Source organism: Dreissena polymorpha, chromosome 1 (genome assembly GCF_020536995.1).
Source record: "Dreissena polymorpha isolate Duluth1 chromosome 1, UMN_Dpol_1.0, whole genome shotgun sequence".
In the NCBI taxonomy this organism is placed as follows: domain Eukaryota; kingdom Metazoa; phylum Mollusca; class Bivalvia; order Myida; family Dreissenidae; genus Dreissena; species Dreissena polymorpha.
The window spans coordinates 194,962,350-194,983,709 of NC_068355.1; the positions used below are offsets into that span (position 1 = coordinate 194,962,350).

The window sequence follows — 21,360 nt, forward strand, 5'->3', positions numbered from 1 at the left end:
GAGAAACAGGATTCCAGGCCGAATGTCAAACCGTCTGGGCTCCAGCAGCAGCCTCAGCCGTGGGGGTCAGGTTCATGATGCACCTATGCTCTCAATGCTCTATGAACATCATAATCTCACAGCAACAGTGGATAACATGACCTTCAAGTTGGGGATGGTAATGCATGATAATTTTATTAAAACCCACAAACCAAGTCTTAGAAAGGATGTATTTAAGTCAATTTTCTGTTAGTTGGTTAGTCAGATGGGCGTTTTGTCTGCATATTATGTAAAACAATTTTATCAAACCACATCTACATTTCTCAAGGGAAATGATACTTCAGTTGTGTAAACCCCATGAAGTCTGGGTTTGATTGGTAGATGGTCATCTTGTGACAAAGCCCTTACTTATCATTGGCCAAGTAACTTTTGCACAAGTTCAAATTAATATCTTTGTAGCTCACCACACATGGGAATTCAGAGGCTGTGTAACTTATATTCTTTTCAAGGTTATTAACTGGCATTGTGCCCACAGTTGTGTGAATATTTTTGTTAATAAAATAGAAAGCATAAAGCATTTGCATCACTTGTAATCAATAATGTTTGATGAAGGAACATTCCTTCAATCATTTTGCAATATGACAAATATTCCAGAATATATTTGTCTTTTGACGGATTTTGGTCAGTGTCTAGCAGTATTCTATCAACCAAGCCACGTCCGCAAAGCAGCGATTTGTCTTCCACGTTTGAGCTACCTTTTTGCCACGGTGTGTTGTCCACTCAACATGGATTGTTTTAATAAAACAAATGGAGTTGTAGAAGATATTTGCTGATTCCTTTTTATGATCATAATTGTATATGACACAATTCATCAACAACACTCACGCATATGAACGGTAGCTTATACAAGTATTCATGCACAAATTAAAGGATCATTTTCTTTAAAATGTTCATTCATTATCAAAAATTTGTTTCCAAACATATTTTTATGCCCCCCTTCGAAGAAGAGGGGGTATATTGCTTTGCTCATGTCTGTCGGTCGGTCCGTCCACCAGGTGGTTGTCAGACGATAACTCAAGAACGCTTGGGCCTAGGATCATGAAACTTCATAGGTACATTGATCATGACTCGCAGATGACCCCTATTGATTTTGAGGTCACTAGGTCAAAGGTCAAGGTCACGGTGACCAGAAATAGTAAAATGGTTTCCGGATGATAACTCAAGAACACATATGCCTAGCATCATGAAACTTCATGGGTAGATTGATCATGATTCGCAGATGACCCCTATTGATTTTGAGGTCAATAGGTTGAAGGTCAAGGTCACGGTGACCCGAAATAGTAAAATGGTTTTCGGATGATAACTCAAGAACGCTTTCGCCTAGGATCATGAAACTTCATAGGTAGATTGATCATGACTTGCAGATTAACCCCTATTGATTTTGAGGTCACAAGGTCAAAGGTCAAGGTCACGGTGACCCGAAATAGTAAAATGATTTCGGATGATAACTCAAGAACGCTTTTGCCTAGGATCATGACACTTCATAGGTACATTGATCGTGACCCGCAGATGACCCCTATTGATTTTCAGGTCACTAGGTCAAAGGTCAAGGTCACAGTGACAAAAATCGTATTCACACAATGGCTGCCACTACAACGGACAGCCCATATGGGGGGCATGCATGTTTTACAAACAGCCCTTGTAACATATTGATAAATTGACTATGCTTTGATTTATTGTTTGATTTAATCACTTTCCCTCTCTTTTACTTACCAGGTTGAGGGTCTCCCAAAACCATCCAGTGCCTTGCGATGAAAACCTCCAACGGGACTGTGACCTTGCCCTTGGACTCACCTAATGGTCAGGTTCAAGGTCACATGGGCTTAGATAGTCACTGCAGTAAAAAAGTGTATGGTTTTAAAGGTACTTGCTCACAGATTTCATGAGTAGTTTGATTGACCAGACTGACATAACTAAAGCACATTTAAAGTGGCTACATATACATATATAAAAAAAACATACAAACATATAACTACAAAGAATACCAATATTTGCAGTATGGTATTGCGAATTGCTTTTACTGCTTTTAATACAAAATAATAGTAATAATCTCAGTTAAAAACCCAAAAGAAGGCAGTTTTTATAATTTTCTTTCTTAATTTTGTATATTTATTACTTTAGGTTATTCCATAAACTATGTTGTTGTGGTTTAATAATGTTTGAAAAATGATATGGATAACTCGATGACCAAGTTATATTATATTGTTCCATCTGTATTTGTAAACAAAATGACTGCAGAACAGGGCATCACTACGTTAATGTATTAACATTTACCTTAAAATTTGTATTTTTTTACAATTTTGTATTTTTATACGGGTGGTGCGGTAGTCAAGTGGTAACACACTGGTCTACCAATCCAGAGGTCCCCGTTTCAATTCCTGGCCGGGGCACTGGAAATTTCAGAAGTGCTTCAAGTGTTTCCCACTAGAGATGTACTGGTATGAAACCCAGGTGATTCTTGCGTGTATCGGTTCTATGCACTGAGCACGTAAAAGAACCAAGGGATCTATTCGCAAAGAGCTAGGGTATCGCACCCGGATTCCTTGTATCTCAATACTGTCTCTTCTGCTTGCTGTCTATTCAGCAAAAACAAAGGACCCCATTGGAAATAAATGTTTGCACTTTCATGGGTTATCCTTGACTTCAAGGTCAAAAGAAATACACATACACATTTGTCAAAATGACTAAAAAAGGGCATCAACAGAAACATGTTCATTTAAATATTGCTCAATCACTGACAGTAAACGGAAATTCTACAGAAAGAAAAATACTTTAAAATATTGCTCCATTGTTTTACTGTAATCAAATTGACTACAGAACAGGAATATATCTTTAAACATTTCCCTTAAAATATTTTATATAATTTTCAGTAAAGAAGATGACTTCACAACGTGACATCCAAGACTGCAGGGACGAAATGACTCACGCCAGCAGAGGAAGCCAAGACACAATACGAGAATTTCCAGCGACTTACCTGCTTGTATGGGTTTATTTTAAACCTAATTATTATATGATTTAGTTAGGTAATTATATATATTTATATAGTTTAAATATAGATTTGATATTATTCACTGAAGTAAAAATATGAAACAATTATTACAATTTTTTTGTTCAACATCAGCCAGCCAGTAAATTGTTTGTTTCTAAAAAATGCAAATGTGTGTCGAATATCAATAGGACATTACGTTTGTCATAAATCAATTTAAAATATTAAATTAATCTACAACAGTGCACACAATCTGACACTTTTTTTCCACCATACTCAGTCATCGAAATTAGCACACGCCGGATCGCCCGTGGCGAGTAAAATTACTGCCGGGCACATACAAAAATTCACGTTTGTGGCCCGCCGGGCATGTAAATTATTGAAGCCAATTGACAGTTTATAAAAAAAATTGTAAGCGGTTCTTGATATTTGCAGATCTATTTTTCAATTTTGCGAACAAACACCTTGCCGTAAGTTGTAAAACAATGAAATTTGATTGGTTTAACAACATGCACCTGCTTGCACACGTCATCGTTATTGTTTTTGACCGATGCAGTTCGGTCACATTTGGTTCTTATTGACGGTTTCTCTAGACATTAATCGAGAAGCAATCGTGATACATCGGCTATCTCGGATTCCTCCGTAAGATATTTATGAAATAAATCGTCTGCTGATCCAGAGTGATCTAGAAGATGCTTTTTGAATCGATCATTTCAATCAAGTAATACGCTTCCGTTTTTGTCAATGTAAACAAATGTCATTGTCGACATAGAGGCTATGCAGTATCTTAGGTATGTTGATGGGGCTAAGCCCAATAAAGCACTTCCAAAATAGAAAATTGACAATGATTTAGAGAAAAAAGAAGTCAAGAAATGGTACGAGGACACCAGAGAACGCTCTTTTCAAGAGCACTGGTGTAACGATCGACCGTCTTAATTCTAGTGACTGATTAGATGTAATTGTATTCACTACTATTGAAACAAATGTACTGCTTTACTATGTGTAGCATGTTAGTGTTAAAATGTTGTGATTTGTTATAATTTTGGTTAAAAAAGTTTGGGCATGTAAAAAATATGTTGGGCATGTACAAATTCTTAAGTAACTGGCCCGACTGGCATGTAACTTTTCAAAGCTAATTCGAAGACTGCATACTTTTTGTCAGTTTGTAAGGATGCAATTAAAAAGAGTGTGTATCCGACTTTGCATCAGACCGCTATTAGAAGCAGAGCCCTGCCTATAAAGAGACTAATCCAGTACCGACCTAACACACAGTGCACATGTCTATTGCAATAAACAAGCTGTCATAATTGCACTTGTCTTTGGCTTATTCTCAGATGAGTCGCTATATCAATGTATTTAATGTTATTTTTTACCTTAAAAAATAACAGTGTGTAAATGTAAACCCTGTAAATTCAAGTGATTTCAAAATAAAACACATGCAAATGACTTTTAAACTGTCCTCACGTTAGTTTCTGTTTTTGTACTGAACATAAAAAAGTGTTGCATTTGTTAAATCTTCATTTATGAATAACACTTTTTCTAGAACAAGTATATTTAAACCCTTTCTTGTTAACCCGCCTTGTGTATTTTATGCCCCACTTCAAAGAAAAGGGGGTATATTATTTTGCAGGATGTTTGCCAGTCTGTCGTTGGGTGTGTTGGTAGACCAGTTGATTTCCTATAACTAACTCATCAACAAATTGATCTATTGGCTTCATACTTCACATGTGCATTGGTCTTGGACAGTAGATGACCTCTATTGAAATTGGGGTCACTACTTCAAAGGTAAAGGTCACTGTCACAATAATTATGAAAATCATGTCAGATCAATAACTTGTCAACAAATTGACCGATTGGCTTGTTACTTCATATATGCATTTGCCTTGGACAGTAGATGGCCTCTATTGAAAATGGGGTCGCTAGGTCAAAGGTCACAGTCACAATACGTGTGAAAATCCTTTCTGATCAATAACTCGTCAACAAATTGACCTATTGGCTTGATACTTCACATGTGCATTGGCCATGGACGGTAGATGACCCCTATTGAAATTGGGGTCACTAGGTTAATGGTCAAGGTCACTGTCGCAATTATAAGTGGGAAAATCGTGTCCGATTAATAACTTGTCAAAAAATTGACCAATTGGCTTGATAATGAATATGTGCATCGGTCTTGGACAGTAGAGGATGTCTATTGAAATTTGGGTCACTAGTTCAAAGGTCAAGGTCACTGAGACATTAGGTGTTAAATTGGTATTCATTCGATATGTCATGAAAGGATTGAGTGATGGGAGTCAAAGCTCTGTTTTGGGAGGCATCTGTCTCGAACTGCGGAGCTCTTGTTTTTATTGAAACATTCTTTAAAAAAAAGTTTGGTGATAAATCAAAATGAACTTATGTTTCCTCTCTAATTATTTTAGCTTCATTGCATTGAATGCGTTTACATTTTCAAGTCGCTTTACAACTCTAGAACATCGTGGGCACAATGTAGGCTCTAGTTAAATCTTTTGACATTGCATTGTCGATATGAAAGGTCGAAACACTGACAAGTGTTTTGTTGGGTTTAAATTAGTTTTGTTTGTCCTTGAAAACCCTAGTATTGTCTTTAATTTGTTTGACGCACGATTTACTTTTATTCCAGAAAACCTGGGTAGCAGAGCAATGAGTATATCTCAGGAGCATTTGCAGTCACAGCAAGTGAACCAGCGGCAGTCATCGTCTCCAGATTCTGAGATCCCCATGCTTCACAACCCTCAGTCTATGAACATCATGCATAGCAAACCTTGGGTGAGTTTTCGTGTCATATGCATGCTTTTTCGTGGCCTCACTTTCAGAGATTGGTGTGTGCATGTAGATTTACCCTTTTGTGTCCATACATCTTTCAATCCAGCTGTGTTTTTTTTATGTCCCCCACTATAGTTATGGGGGACATATTGTTTTTGCCCTGTCTGTTGGTTGGTCTGTTGGTCTGTTGGTTGGTTGGTTGGTTGGTTGGTTTGCGCCAACTTTAACATTTGCAATAACTTTTGCAATATTGAAGATAGCAACTTTATATTTGGCATGCATATGTATCTCATGGAGCTGCAACTTTTGAGTGGTAAAAGGTCAAGGTCATCCTTCAAGGTCAAAGGTCAAATATATGGGTCAAAATCGCTCATTTAATGTACACTTTTGCAGTATTTCAATATTCAAGATAGCAACTTGATATTTGGCATGCATGTGTATCTCATGGAGCTGCACATTTTGAGTGGTGAAAGGTCAAGGTCAATGTCAAGGTCATCCTTCAAGGTCAGATGTCAAATATATGTGGAAAAAATCGCTCATTTTATGAGTACTTTTGCAATATTGAAGATAGCAACTTGATATTTGGCATGCATGTGTATCTCATGAAGCTGCACATTTTGAGTGGTGAAAGGTCAAGGTCATCCTTCAAGGTCAGAGGTCAAATATATGTGGCCCAAATCGCTTATTTTATGAATACTTTTGCAATTTTGAAGATAGCAACTTGATATTTGGCATGCATGTGTATCTCATGGAGCTGCACATTTTAAGTGGTGAAAGGTCAAGGTCAAGGTCATCCTTTAAGGTCAAATATATGGGTCAAAATTGCTCATGAAATGTCACTTCTGCAATATTGAAGCTAGCAATTTTATATTTGAAATGCATGTGTATCTCATGGAGCTGCACATTTTGAGTGGTGAAGGGTCAAGGTCATCCTTCAAGGTCAAACATCATATAGGGGTCAAGGTCATCCTTCAAGGTCAAACATCATATAGGGGGACATTGTGTTTCACAAACACATCTTGTTTTGTCATGTGTGACCTAGAAAAGTATTGCTTCTTGTTTGATAAAATCAGACATATTTACAATCATGTGAACTTTCCTTCTTGTTTATTATACCCTACAAACAAAGTTTAGGGGTGTATATAGGAGTGAGCTTGTCAGTCGGTCGGTTTGTATTAAGTGTCCACTCTCTAATTCAAATTGTTTTCATCCGATTTTCTAGATCAAGTTCGAATATGGATCATGCCGGGTCAAAAACTAGGTCACTGGATCACTAAGTGCGTTTTAAACATTAAGTATTGTGTCCGCTCTCTTATTCAAGAAGTTTTCATCAGAGCTTCACCAAACTTGGTTAGAATTTGTATCTAGATGATGTGTAGGTAAAGTTTGAACATGTGCCTTGCCGGGTCAAAAACTAGGTCACGGGGTCACTTAGTGCGTTTTAAACATTAAGGATGGTGTCCGCTGTTTTTTTGTGAAGGCAACATGCAAAATATTCAGTGTCAATGCAGCAGGTAGAGTATTAGTCACGTCTGTGACGAAGCTCTAGTTTTGGTTAATTTTTAGCTCGGCTGTTTTCTGAGAAAACCCTAGCTATTTTCATAGACAGCTCGTCGTCCGGCGTAAGCGTCGTGCTAAAACCTTAACATTGGCCTTAACTTTTTAAATATTGAAGATATAAACTTGATATTTGGCATGCATGTGTATGTCATGAAGCTGCACATTTGAGTGGTAAAATTTCAAGGTGAACATCATCCTTCAAGGTCTAGGGTCGAAAAAACAAATCCAAGGGAAGTTATAAGCTTTATATGGACATAGTTATCTGACCTGCCAACGTATATATTTTTGTTAAATAAATTAAAGTGGCGCAGTAGGCGGTATTGTGTTTCTGACAAACACATTGTGGTAAAAGGTCAAGGTCATCCTTTACGGTCTACGGTAAAAAATACAAATCCAAGGGAAGTAATAAGCTTTAAAGGGCGATACCTAATCAATATTGAACATAGCAACTTGATATATTTGGCATGCATGTGTATCTCATGGATCTGCACATTTTGAGTAGTGAATCTACAGTCACGGTAGTGGCTTTTAATTATTTGCTACTAAAAATAGAGATTTGTTTGAGACAATTATTTTCAAGGGAAGAAATTTATTTAATTATAAATGTCATATTATATATTTCCTTACCAAGAATTGAAGTTCTTTTCACAGTTACTGGACAGATTTATTATTTTGATTATTTATAACTCAAATGATTGATTTGTCAAAGTTTTTTTAAATTATATAATAATCATTTCTTTCATGTTTATTACATATCTGTGGACTTATGTCCATAGATACATAATCAAATCTGGCTATGATCTCTTTTAAACCACAGGCCTTGGTTGTCAGTGATGTCTGACATGGTCATAATTGACTGTGACACCCCCCCCCCCCCGGTTGGATTGGACAAAATTCAAGGGAAGTAATAAGCTTGAAAGGGAGATGATTTCTATACCTGCCAAATGATAAATAGCAATTTTATTATTTCAAAGCGGCGCAATAGGGGGCATTGTGTTTCTGACGAACACTTCTCTCATTTTAAATGATATAATTATCATTTCTTACCTGTTCTAATTTTTAAATGCTAGTTTTCATTAAATACCATGGACTTATGTCCATAGATACATGATGAACTCTGGCTATGATTTCTTTGATAAACCACAGGCCTAGGTTGTCAGTGTTGTCTGACTTGGTCATTTTTGACTGTCTACAGACCCCCCCCCCCCCCCCCGGTTGGATTGGACAAAATCCAAGGGAAGTAATAAGCTTTAAAGGGAGATGATTTCTATTCCTGCCAAATGATAAATAGAAATTTAATTTCAATGCGGCGCAGTAGAGGGCATTGTTTCTGACGAACACATCTCTTGTTGGGTCACTAGGTCAAAGGTCAAGGTCACTGTGATCTCTAAACAAAAAATAATATTTTCTGACAAGCTTTCGCAGCCGAGCGTGGCACCCGTGATGCCACGCTCTTGTTCTTTCATAGTAGTAAAGTTTTCAGTCAAAAGTAAAATGTGGTTGCATCGGTGACTTTTTGCCTACTTCACAGCAGACATCTCAGAAAAACTCTTTTTCAACATGTTTTATTTTCTATTGGCTAGTTGGCCCTTTCTAAATTGTTGTCAATGATAAGGAAATATTTTTCCAAAGGAAAAATGTATGTTTATGGAATATCATCCCATATTTCCTGATTGATGGAGAAACTTAAAGTTAGTTGATAGTAAAGTGGTTATAATTAATTTTTAATGTAACTCAATGTATAAAAGTGCTATTATTGTTCTTGTTTATCATGGGTTACACACATAAAATGAAAAACTGACATTTACTGTTATGAATCTTTCTTTATTTCAGACGTCCATTGACGAAATCAAACCGGCAAATCAGAAGGACAGCCTGTTGCTACAGTTGTTATCATATTAACCCCAGTCATACCGAAGAAGCTCAGAGATATAAATGCTGTTTAAGATGTGCTAGTTTCTGCATACTCCATGTCTGGTGTGAACATGTACAAATGAAAGTCTCTACATACCCCATGTCTGATGTGAACATGTTCAAATGAAAGTCTCTACATACCCAATGTATGATGTGAACATGTACAATTGAAGGTCTCTACATACCCCATGTCTGATGTGAACATGTACAATTGAAAGTCTCTGCATACTCCATGTCTGGTGTGAACATGTACAATTGAAAGTCTCTACATACCCAATGTCTGATGTAAACACGTACAATTGAAGGTCTCTACATACCCCATGTCTGATGTAAACACGTACAATTGAAGGTCTCTACATACCCCATGTCTGATGTAAACACGTACAATTGAAGGTCTCTACATACCCAATGTCTGATGTAAACACGTACAATTAAAGGTCTCTACATACCCCATGTCTGGTGTGAACATGTACAATTGAAGGTCTCTACATACCCCATGTCTGATGTAAACACGTACAATTGAAGGTATCTACATACCCCATGTCTGATGTAAACACGTACAATTGAAGGTCTCTACATACCCCATGTCTGATGTAAACACGTACAATTGAAGGTCTCTACATACCCCATGTCTGGTGTGAACATGTACAATTGAAGGTCTCTACATACCCCATGTCTGGTGTGAACATGTACAATTGAAGGTCTCTACATACCCCATGTCTGGTGTGAACATGTACAATTGAAGGTCTCTACATACCCCATGTCTGGTGTGAACATGTCTCATCTTTGAAATTGGAAAATTAGTGACTTGATTCAGACAGAAATCGCATAATGACAAATCACAACAAAAAATGGAAAGCCAGAAAGTCTTGTGGCCAGCAATGTTTTTATGTGACCATCCAAGTTGTGTTCAAAGAAAAACAATAGTTTATGTTTTATTGGAACTATGATGCTGTCAGTCATTTTATGTTGAAGGCTTTAAATAACTATATTTAAATATAATAAGATTAAGATTACTTGATCAAAGAAATAATGTAAAATAGTATTTTAAGCGCAAAATTTACAAGTCTATCCAATTACTGTGTCTGTATTATGACATTTTATTTTGGAAATGTTAAGGAAAATATAATGTAAGTAAATATATGTCTATGAATGTTGATTTTAACATTTGTCAAAGCTGTTTAAATGATGCTGGTAACTTTGACAAAATTTAAAGAAATGTATTATTTTCATGTAATGAGACATGCTTCAGTTTTTTGTGGCTTAACCTGTTATATAGTGGTGGTAGTTACAAGAATTGTTTAGCCAGATGGAGAATGTTGATGCTATGGCTTTGATACTCTTAAGTGTGCCCATTGGTGTCAGGTTTTTATCAAGAATATTTTTTATTGTCTTACTATTTCTTAAAAATATTGATTAATTTTAGACAAAATCATTTAATCTTCCTTAAATTGTCTATTCTGTATTTACGACCAGTTATTTATTAATTTGCATGAATATGATTTAAGAATGACTTTTGTGTCGCTTAAAATGCTTTATTTGTTTTGAAACTTAATATTTAAAAACGAAAATATGAGGTGTAGAAATAATGGCCAAAGTTATGATAATTATTTTTTTGTTTTTGTAAAGTTTATTATGCTTTATATGTTTGTGTATAGGCATTTAGACGACCAGATTAACTTTACCAATAATTCGTGATCACTATATATCGGTCAGTACATTTGTCACTTGTATATAGAGCGATTGCGAAATTATTGTATTTGCAATGTTAATCATGCGTTTATTGTTGCCATTTTGATTTTCGCTGTTAACATTTATTTGTTCTAACAATTTTCATCACGTACATCTTTTAGGTGCCAGATAATAAAAAAAACATTGCTTGTGGAGATGCTCATTTAAAACTTTCTTAATGATACAGAACAACACATTCTGAAGAGGCAAATATGCTTTAGACAATAGGAACATCTTGTTACTAGTATATGTAATGCCTTTCACTAAATAAAGTCAAGCAACTATAGAAAGATTGGTTTAACTTTATTTTGCATTATCTTAAGAAAAATTAATATATTCAACTTGGAAATCAGTCAATTGCAAATCAAGCAAGAGTGATGAATATTTGTACGCAAGATAGAGGGATGTTTTTGCTTGAAAAAAGTTTTATCCCTTGTTAGATAATGATTTTGTTCATCTCTCAACATAACAAGTGCATTCATACAGCTATTAAAAATATGACACACTTAATACTCAGCCATCAGTTTGTATTGGGGTTTTGTGGAATACTTACTAAACTAATATACGTCTGTGCAATTAATTAATAGTTATGGTAAAATATGATACTCATTGTTAAAAAACATGTGCAATAAAAATATAATGGCATTTATTTGAAATCATAAAATTTAGTTTTCCATACAATGCTTACAGTTTTGCAATTGCGATAAAGGAAATGTTCTGCTCAAAATGTCTGTTAAAGACATGTGTATATTGTAGCAATCATATTGTACTTGTATTTATATTATACATGATAATAATTGACTTATGGCTGATGATAGCGGCAGTTTACTAGTTGTGTAACAGTTTGTTTCACTCGATCATCAGACCATATTTCCTTAAGCATGTGATTGTTTATAATGAACTGTAATTGAATGCATGAAACATTGTTGTTCTGTTGCTTAACAGCTGAAAATAGCTTGATGTTTGTTTATTGTGTGAATTGTTTCAAATAAATCATATTGATACATAGAACATAAAATTACATTTTGCGTTAATTTGAATGCATATCAAACAATTGTTTCCATACAAGCATATTTGTATTGAACTTAATTGATACTTTGAGATGCAATTTATCAATAATGTGTAAATATTTTCATCAATTCCAAATGAACATTTTGCATTCGTAAATATACGGTTTATATATACTTTAAAGAAACTTATTAAATGCTTTATATTAATTGATTGTGTACCTCATATTGATTAAAGACTCTCTTATTTATTGCATTGTTGTGTGTGCATATGTCTGACTTATGTCTTCATAGTCCTTAGAGTTAAATAACTGTAAATAGTATTTTAATAATGTAAAAATGTTTATCTAAACTATGACCAGGTTATCTGTTAAATTAAGTTTCATACATTTGCATTGTCTAGCTAATTAAATTGAAGAGTTTATATTCTCGCCTACATGCAGTGTATGGTTTAGACAAAGCACAATACACAACTCAAGTTGTTATATCTATCATTACTAACCAGTGTTTAGTCTGTAGAGGTTAAAGTATACTAAATATTTCGGTTGTGCAATGCTATGCTCTCTAAATAAATCAACACCATTTATTGATTTTCTATGTGGGCACTTAAATTCCCATGACTTTATTTGTGAATATTTCTTTGAATGTGCGGTAGGAAAAACATTGTTTGCTTGAAGGTTTAGAAACTTAATGTTGACATCTTGAAAGATGGCAGAAAACATTTAACTGCAGAGTAGCTGTGAAAAGATGTATGTTAAACAATGTAAGACAGAACTCCACGCAAGATATGTCATGCATTCGATATGCATGAACTATCTTTTTATGACCCCCTTCGAAGAAGAGGGGGTATATTGCTTTGCACATGTCGGTCGGTCAGTCTGTCGGTTGGTCTGTCCACCAGATGGTTTCCGGATGATAACTCAAGAACGCTTGGGGCTAGGATCATGAAACTTCATAGGTACATTGATCATGACTCACAGATGACCCCTATTGATTTTGCAGTCACTAGGTCAAAGATCAAGGTCACGGTGACCCGAAATAGTTAAATGGTTTCCGGATGATAACTCAAGAACGCTTTGGCCTAGGATCATGAAACTTGATAGGTAGATTGATCATGACTTGCAGTTGACCTCTATTGATTTTCAGGTCACTACATGTAGGTCAAAGGTCAAGGTCACAGTGACCCGAAATAGTAAAATGGTTTCCGGATGATAACTAAAGAACTCTTATGCCTAGGATCATGACACTTGATAGGTAGATTGATCATGACTCGCAGATGACCCCTTTTGATTTACAGGTCACTAGGTCAAAGGTAAAGGTCACAGTGACCCGAAATAGTATAATGGATTCCGGATGATAACTCAAGAACGCGTATGCCTAGGATCATGAAACTTCGTAGGTAGATTAATAATGGCTGGCAGATGACCCCTATTGATTTTCAGGTCACTAGGTCAAAGGTCAAGGTCACGGTGACCTGAAATAGTAAAATGGTTTCCGGATGATAACTCAAGAACGCTTATGCCTAGGATCATGAAACTTCATAGGTACATTGATAATGACTCGCAGATGACCCATATTGATTTTCAGGTCACTAGGTCAAAGGTCAAGGTTACGGTGACCCGAAATAGTAAAATGGTTTCCGGATGATAACTCAAGAACGCTTTGGCCTAGGATCATGAAACTTGATAGGTAGATTGATCATGACTCGCAGATGACCCCTATTTTGTTTCAGGTCACTAGGTCAAAGGTCAAGGTCATGGTGACCCGAAATAGTAAAATGGTTTCGGGATGATAACTCAAGATCACTTATGCCTAGGATCATGAAACTTCATAGGTACATTGATCATGACTCGCAGATGACCCCTATTGATTTTGAGGTCACTAGGTCAAGTTCACAGTGACCCGGAATAGTAAAATGGTTTCCGGATGATAACTGAAGAACGCTTTTTCCTAGGATCATGAAACTTGATAGGTAGATTGATCATGACTCGTAGATGACCCCTATGTATTTTCAGGTCACTAGGTCAAAGGTCTAATTCACGGTGACCCGAAATAGTAAAATGGTTTCCGGATGATAACTCAAGAACGCTCATGGCTAGGATCATGAAACTTCATAGGTACATTGATCATGACTGGCAGATGACCCCTATTGATTTTCAGGTCACTAGGTCAAAGGTCAAGGTCACAGTGAAAAAAAAACATATTCAAACAATGGCTGTCACTACAACGGAGAGCCCATATGGGTATGCATGTTTTACAAACAGCCCTTGTTTAATTTTAATTTGGATCGGAATTATCTTTTAGAAATGGTATGGTTATGAGGGTCTTTATGTGCAAAATGTTGCATTTATTTGGTGTACAAGTTATTGCTTAAACATTGAATTTGTTATGGAAATAATATAGTTTATGTGACTTAAAGAGATATACATGTTTATGTTAGTGATGTGTTTTCGCTGATCCAAGTATGTTCTTGCACACTATTTAAAGTAGATAACCACAAGTTATCTCATTTAAATGGGAATAGTATTGTACTGTGGAAAAGTGTTGCGAGTTCAAATAAAAAATACTATGAACCGTTGTATTAGTACTATATTGGCTCCCCTATTGAAACTAGGGGACACATATTGATTTTGGCCTATCCGTCCATTATTTGGCCGTCATACTTTGGTCGACATTGGTTTACAGTCAATATCTTAAGAACTATTCCGTTAAGAGCTTTCAAATTTCACATTGTGATTGGCGTTCGCGGAGATTTTGGATTTCTCAGGTAAAGTGTCAATGTCACAGGGGTCTCTAATGTGAAAATGGTAACAATGACTGGATTAAGACTTGAGCACACCATCGTCTTTGCATTCAGTATAAACTTGACGTAACGTTAAGGAAATCGCTTTAAGGAAAGACACCACTAAGACGTTTGCACACTTTTCATCATGGTGACAGAGACGTTATTGAGACGTCGTCATACATAATAATTTTTAAATCATGCTGGTAAATCCTAAAATTTGATAACTTCTGTGATGCAATTTGATGCTGACGAAGTCATGTCGCCAGAATAGCTGTATGCTATTGGTCAAAGCAAAATTTGCAAATGCAGACAATTCTCTCTGTTGATGACACAGTATTGTTTTCAATATATCAAATAACACACATTTTATGGAAAGACATTTAGGAAAACCTATTGGTAAATGCCATTTGTCTTTTATTGTTAGACAGAACTACCTAATAGTAGAGTGCCCATGATACATGTAGAAGGAAAATCGTTTAATTATCTAACCACACATGTGTGACGTATGCAAGTCAAAATAGTCTACGGACATTTGCCAGTTTGCTATAAACAACACAAGGTGAATTCACTTTTCTATCGGAAAGTATCGTGCTTAGATGTTCTATTTATAAGACGCAATGAGATTTGTACACGGGTCATGCAAAAATTGATCTTATGCAATATGATCCCAATGTAACTTCAGCCAGGCCTGCGCAATCGCACAGTATTGTCAGAATATGAATACTGAATAAACTACTCTGGCGTTATTACCAAACCTTGCGTGCCTTTTTTAAAGCGGAAAGCGTAGCCATTGATGGGAAAGTGCGCAGGCTTGGCTTGAGCTACTCTGGCCGCATATGCCATAAGACCGATTTTCGCATGACGCGGATGATATAGTTTTATTTGAATATGGGGAAAAAACTGCGTCTCAAAGCCTAACAACTTATTTGGCATATTATATGTAAGTATAAATAAGAAACATATTTTATCTATGCCAATTAGAATATATCTGGTGGTTACAAGGTAGAAATCGGTTTTTTTTGCGCTTTGAAACTTAAAAATAATCGCGTTTGTCGAAATGGACGTATACGTCTTGAAATCCTACTTACAGGTTTAAAAGTAATAAATTACTTACTAACTAGGCTATATATTTAATTTTATCTATGTCAATTAGAACATATCCGATGATTACAAGGTATAAATCCATATTTTGTTGCGTTTTAAAACTTAAAAATAATCACGTTTGTTGAAATGGACGTATACGTCTAGAAGTCCTACTTTCGGTTTGTTTTAAAAGCGGAACCGTTTGAAAAATAATAAATTACTTGCTAAATAGGCTATATATTTAATTTTATCTATGCCAATTACAATACATCTTGTGTTTACAAGGTAGAAATCCGTCTTTTTTTTGCGTTTTAAAACTTAAAAATAATCGCGTTTGTCGAAATGGACGTATATGTCTAGAAATCCTACTTTCGGTTTTAAAAGCCCTACCGTTTGAAAAATTATTACATATGTAATAACTTGCTAACTAGGCTTTAGATTTAATGACAATTGTGCACATTTTCAAATTGCATCTATATGTATTGATTTACAAGTATTTCATTTATGGTCAGAGGCAAAGTGTGTGGCTTTAATCAACAAACCATATGTTTTGATCACGAAGAAATACATAATAAACCATGTGAGGAAACATGATGTGTCCTCGCGAAGTAAAATAATAAATCAGTACTTAAACTTTTATTTTAACTTTAAAAACATAGAACGTCTATTTTCGACCTTTATTTCTAAGTCAGGATTATTATTTTTTAATTTCTGGTGTGGTTTTGTGTTTTTTTTGTTGTTGTTTCTTTGTTTTTTTAGGGGGGGGGGGGGGGCAGTAGGAAACCCCACTTGTGCGGTATGGTGACAACCAACCAAACTCACATGCTGCCAAGAACGGGAATTGAACTGGATATGGACAATGTTTGATTCAATGCATTTTATTTAGTATTATTTCGATATTTTATTGACACGCGCAACGATGGAGTATAGGAAGTCCTGAGTATAGGAATTATCACTCTATATGCAGATGCTTACTCGTGACAGAAATTATTGTAACCATCCGCTTTTCTTTTATTTTAGACAAGTGACGAATGTCCTACACGACGCATATAAGAGCCGCGTTCTGACAAAACTGGGCATAATGCATGTGCGTTAAGTGTCGTTCCAAATTAGCCTGTGCAGTCCGCACAGGCTAATAAGGGACGACACTTTCCGCCTAAATTGGATTTTTGCTAATAAAAGACTTCATTTAAACGAAATATTACATAAAAGCGGAAAGTGTCGTCACTGATTAGCTGTGCGGACTGCACAGGCTAATCTGGGACGACACTTAACGCACATGTTTTATGCCCGCTTTTCTCAGAACGCGACTCATATGGTTAGGGTTCTTGTTAATTGTCTATTACTAGACATGTCTAAATTCCATACGCCGAAGAGAGTTGTGTAAATATGCATTACTTGCTTGCCTTCTTCATAGAACAACGAGCAGAAGAATTCACCCGGAAGTTACAGTTACTTCAATTGAAATCTTTCCCATGTGATCTCACGGTTGCGGGACTTAAACAATTAGTTTCGAACGATCTCGAATCAAGTCGTACGAGCCTCGTTCTTCACCGGAAGTCGCCGCATTGCACATTTCCAACGGGAAAGGTGCTATGTTCGATCTCGAATGATAAAGTATTTCTCTTGGATGTTATACGTGCCTTAGGTGTGAACCAGACAGTTTTTAACGTGACCGAGACTTCGCTTTCGCACTTAAATCACGTAAAGTCGTTGACGTTTAATGGAGATATATCTCCCAATTATGGAGAGCTCAGAAGTATTTTGATAAAATAAAAAATGGTAGTGTTTATATTACATTGCGCCTCGTTCTGGGAAAAATGGGCTAAATGCATATGCGTTAAGTGTCGTCCCAGATTAGCACGTGCAGTCCGCCCTGGATAATCAAGATGACACTTTCCGCTGTGACGGTAATTTTCGTTTAAAAGAAGTATCTTCTTAGCGAAAATCCAGTTAAGGCATGTCTTATCTGGGACGAGACTTTACGCTCATGAAATTAGAACCAGTTTTCCCAAAACGAGGCTTTCTTATTTACGTGTTCATTGCTTGCATTAGTAAAACTATTATTTATTGTATTTTGTTGAAATTCCATTTTGAAATGATGTGATTGTAATTTGAAAAATACGCGCAATTATACATTGCATTCATAAAACTTATTTATTTATTTTTTTTAACTATATTGTATACATAATGGTATTGCCGGAAAATAAAAAATTTCAATAAATATTTTGTTTTCATCCTGCTGTTTGTGGTCCGCACTCCGAAGAGAAACAGTTCAAAGCTGCTATTATTAATATAAATCACGCGCCTATTTGCTTCGTTCAGCTGTCAATGAACGGCTGAAGTAAAGAAAGAGGATGAATAGCATCAAAATATCTGACAGGACGTCTAAAACACTGTGGCTTATGCATAATACAATTTAACAAATTCATAATTCTATTAATGCTTGCGTTATCTTTTATTGTGTTAAATAATCACCATAAAATGCATGAACATGTAAACATATTTTCAAATAAATATTTGACGTTACATGGACGAAAACTATTTGACAAGTACTGTAATATATTAACATATACATGTAAATACATCAACATAGTTAAAATGTATTTTAACATAAATTAACAATTTGAGCAATCAATTGTAGAAACAATTAAACACACCATGAAAAATGTATACATGTATAACAATACATCATTATATAAGCAACGTTCTGTGAAAACATGGCTTAATGCATGTACGTTAAGTGTCGTCCCATATTAGCCTGTGCAGTCTGCATAAACTAATCAGGGACGAAACTTTCCAAATAAACTGGATTTGTATTAAGAAGAAACTTCATTCAAACAAACTGTCACGTAATTACACGTTGTTCGTTAATAACACACAGTAACCACCAAAGTGCATTTCTGTTTTCATCGATATTTATTTCTGTTGAATATTTTCTAACACAACGCTTGCTTATGTTCATGAAATACAATTTTACAGCGCGGCAGCCAACATGGCCGCCACGTCAAGAAGACGTGACAACTCTCCAAGTTCTTTTCAAATCTAACCGCAGATCCTTTTACTACTAACTAAAACACTGCATTTTATCCCCAGGTTAATTTACATAAAATCTACTTGTAATTTCCATTGGTCACCAAGGTCCGGGCTTATTACGGATTGGTTGACTTAAAAGAATTTTCTAGAAGGAACAATCTATTCATGTATTTACTTGCTTGCCAAATGCACTAAAATCTAATCAATTTATATTGGTATAGAGTATTTGTCAGTGCCATAACTTTTGTACCCCAGACAATAGGTGACCCTTTCATCTGTGCTGTTTGTTGACCATGCGTGTTACTTATAATCTCGTATCTATATGCTGACTCTGGACTCATTGTGTTCTTATTTGGATTTTATCTTAAATCAGGTCTGACTTTCCATTTTATTGATTCCAATTATACCCCACCCTGTGTGTAAACGTATTTGTGTTCTTACTTGAAATAAATCTTAAATCAGGTCTTAGTTTGTACAAATACTTCCCAAGATGTACTATTTAATTCTCAAACTTCATCTTAACATTGCATATACATATTATTGAAATATACATATTAGCCTTATTAATTTCCATCATAAGAATAAACTCATAAGATTAAACGATATGTTAAAAGCTGTTACATGACAAAACAATTCCATAACAGCGTAAAGTCCCATCCCTGACTAGTCTGTGCAGACCGTACAGAATACGGTTATCTGGACGACACTTTAAGCACATGCACCAGTCCCGATTTTCCTAGAGTGAGATTCGTATAACAAATGTCAAATAAGTTAAAAACATTCCGTTAAATAAATGCGCACTAATCAAGAGAAAGGTTGGCATGGGCAGCATGTCAAATACGTAATTTAAAAGTTACCGGTACAGCGCTGTGTTATAAAGTCTACATATTGTATATTGCAGTACTCGTATCCTCATAGCCATGAAATAAAGTGCAAAAAATATTATTAACCATCGTATGGAATATACACAGCGCGATATCTTTATTTTCGAAACAGTACGCGTCCAAAGTGCCGATATTGCAAATCTAATGCTAACATTGTATAAAGATTTTTTTTGTAATGTCCACAAGCCCTTTTATATCGGATACATACAGATCACATTAAAGCAATTATCGTCTAAACTGCAAAATTACGTCGTTACTTAAAATTTCCTACGAGATCTTTGATACAAAGAAGGTCTCAGCTCAAACAAGAGTCGGCTTAACTGCGTCGGTGGTAACGATATGTCTGTGAATAAACCGCGTGACGTCATTAACGTTTCCGTCTGAAGCAGATTTTAAGTTCCGCCTCGCTTTTATGTGACATAAACACATTTTTGCTAGTAACGTAACCAAGACAGCGGACGCTGCTGCTGCAGGAATGATTTTCACCGGAAGCAACATCGATGCGTCCGCTCATGTCTCCTTGTCTGAAATTGATAATACCGGTCAAGCCATTTTTGTATTATACCACTACATTGATATATGCCTGATATAACGCTGCCTTATAAATTTATTTAATATCACGTCATGTTTGAAGGTAGGTCGTATCACTCGGAATCAACTATAAATTCATCATTTTTGGTAAAAAAATAATTAGATTCAACTAAACAAATACTTGGATACCGAGATGTAATATATTTAAGACACAAAAAGCAACACGACAACTAAAAACACGCTTTAAAAATTAATAATCGCAAGTGCGTATGAAGTAATTATTAACACGTCAAACTTTAAACATCATATTTAATCAATCTTAAAATGTAGCGTCATAGCGATTATATTACAGTAACCTGTAGTTCTCTATAAGTTTAGTGACATCAGTTCACTCCAGTAAAATGCGTAGAATGCAATAACGTTTCGTCATAATTAATTGGCGCTAACAATTAAAAACAGAAGCAATGTTTCTCATTACGTGATAACATATTATGTAAATTATAAAGCGTGTTCATACAGAGACTCAGTAACAAGTAAGAACCAACTATTGGGAACAAAACATTTTTAAAAAACATACTTACTCGTGAGTGCATGTTTTCAGCCGACCACAGCATACGATTACCGTAAACAACGTTTTGATAATCTGACGACATAACAACTTTTTGCACTGGACTATATGTAAGTAATATAACAAAATCACCGGTAGTACGTAATTGCGTTCTGCAGATCTCATCTGACCATTGAGGCACTGTGTAAAAGTATGCACATAAACTTACTATTCACAGCATCGAGCGATGTGAAGATGTTGTATCTGTATCTCAAAGTACTGTACAGAGTACAGGATGTATATACAATTATAAACGTACAATTTCATAGGAGAGTGATGAGAAAATGTTTGTTTTAACCTAGAAGTACTGTATAGTAGAGGATGCATATGGAATTACCATTCACGACGTAGTAATGTGATCATTTTTGTTTGACCCTAGAAGTAGTGTGTAGAGAAGTTGATACTAGTAAACTTAC

General features: G+C 35.5%; 1 long non-coding RNA gene across 1 annotated transcript; it reads left to right on the forward strand.

The window, feature by feature from the left end:
* Position 1: 1 nt before the first annotated feature.
* LOC127864445 (uncharacterized) lies at positions 2 to 11,621 on the forward strand. Its single transcript, XR_008041991.1, has 9 exons — positions 2 to 157; positions 1,756 to 1,902; positions 2,910 to 3,019; positions 5,664 to 5,809; positions 9,200 to 9,409; positions 9,454 to 9,541; positions 9,586 to 9,673; positions 9,718 to 9,805; positions 9,850 to 11,621. It is a non-coding gene; the product is annotated as an uncharacterized LOC127864445 (long non-coding RNA).
* The last annotated feature ends 9,739 nt before the right edge of the window (positions 11,622 to 21,360 follow it).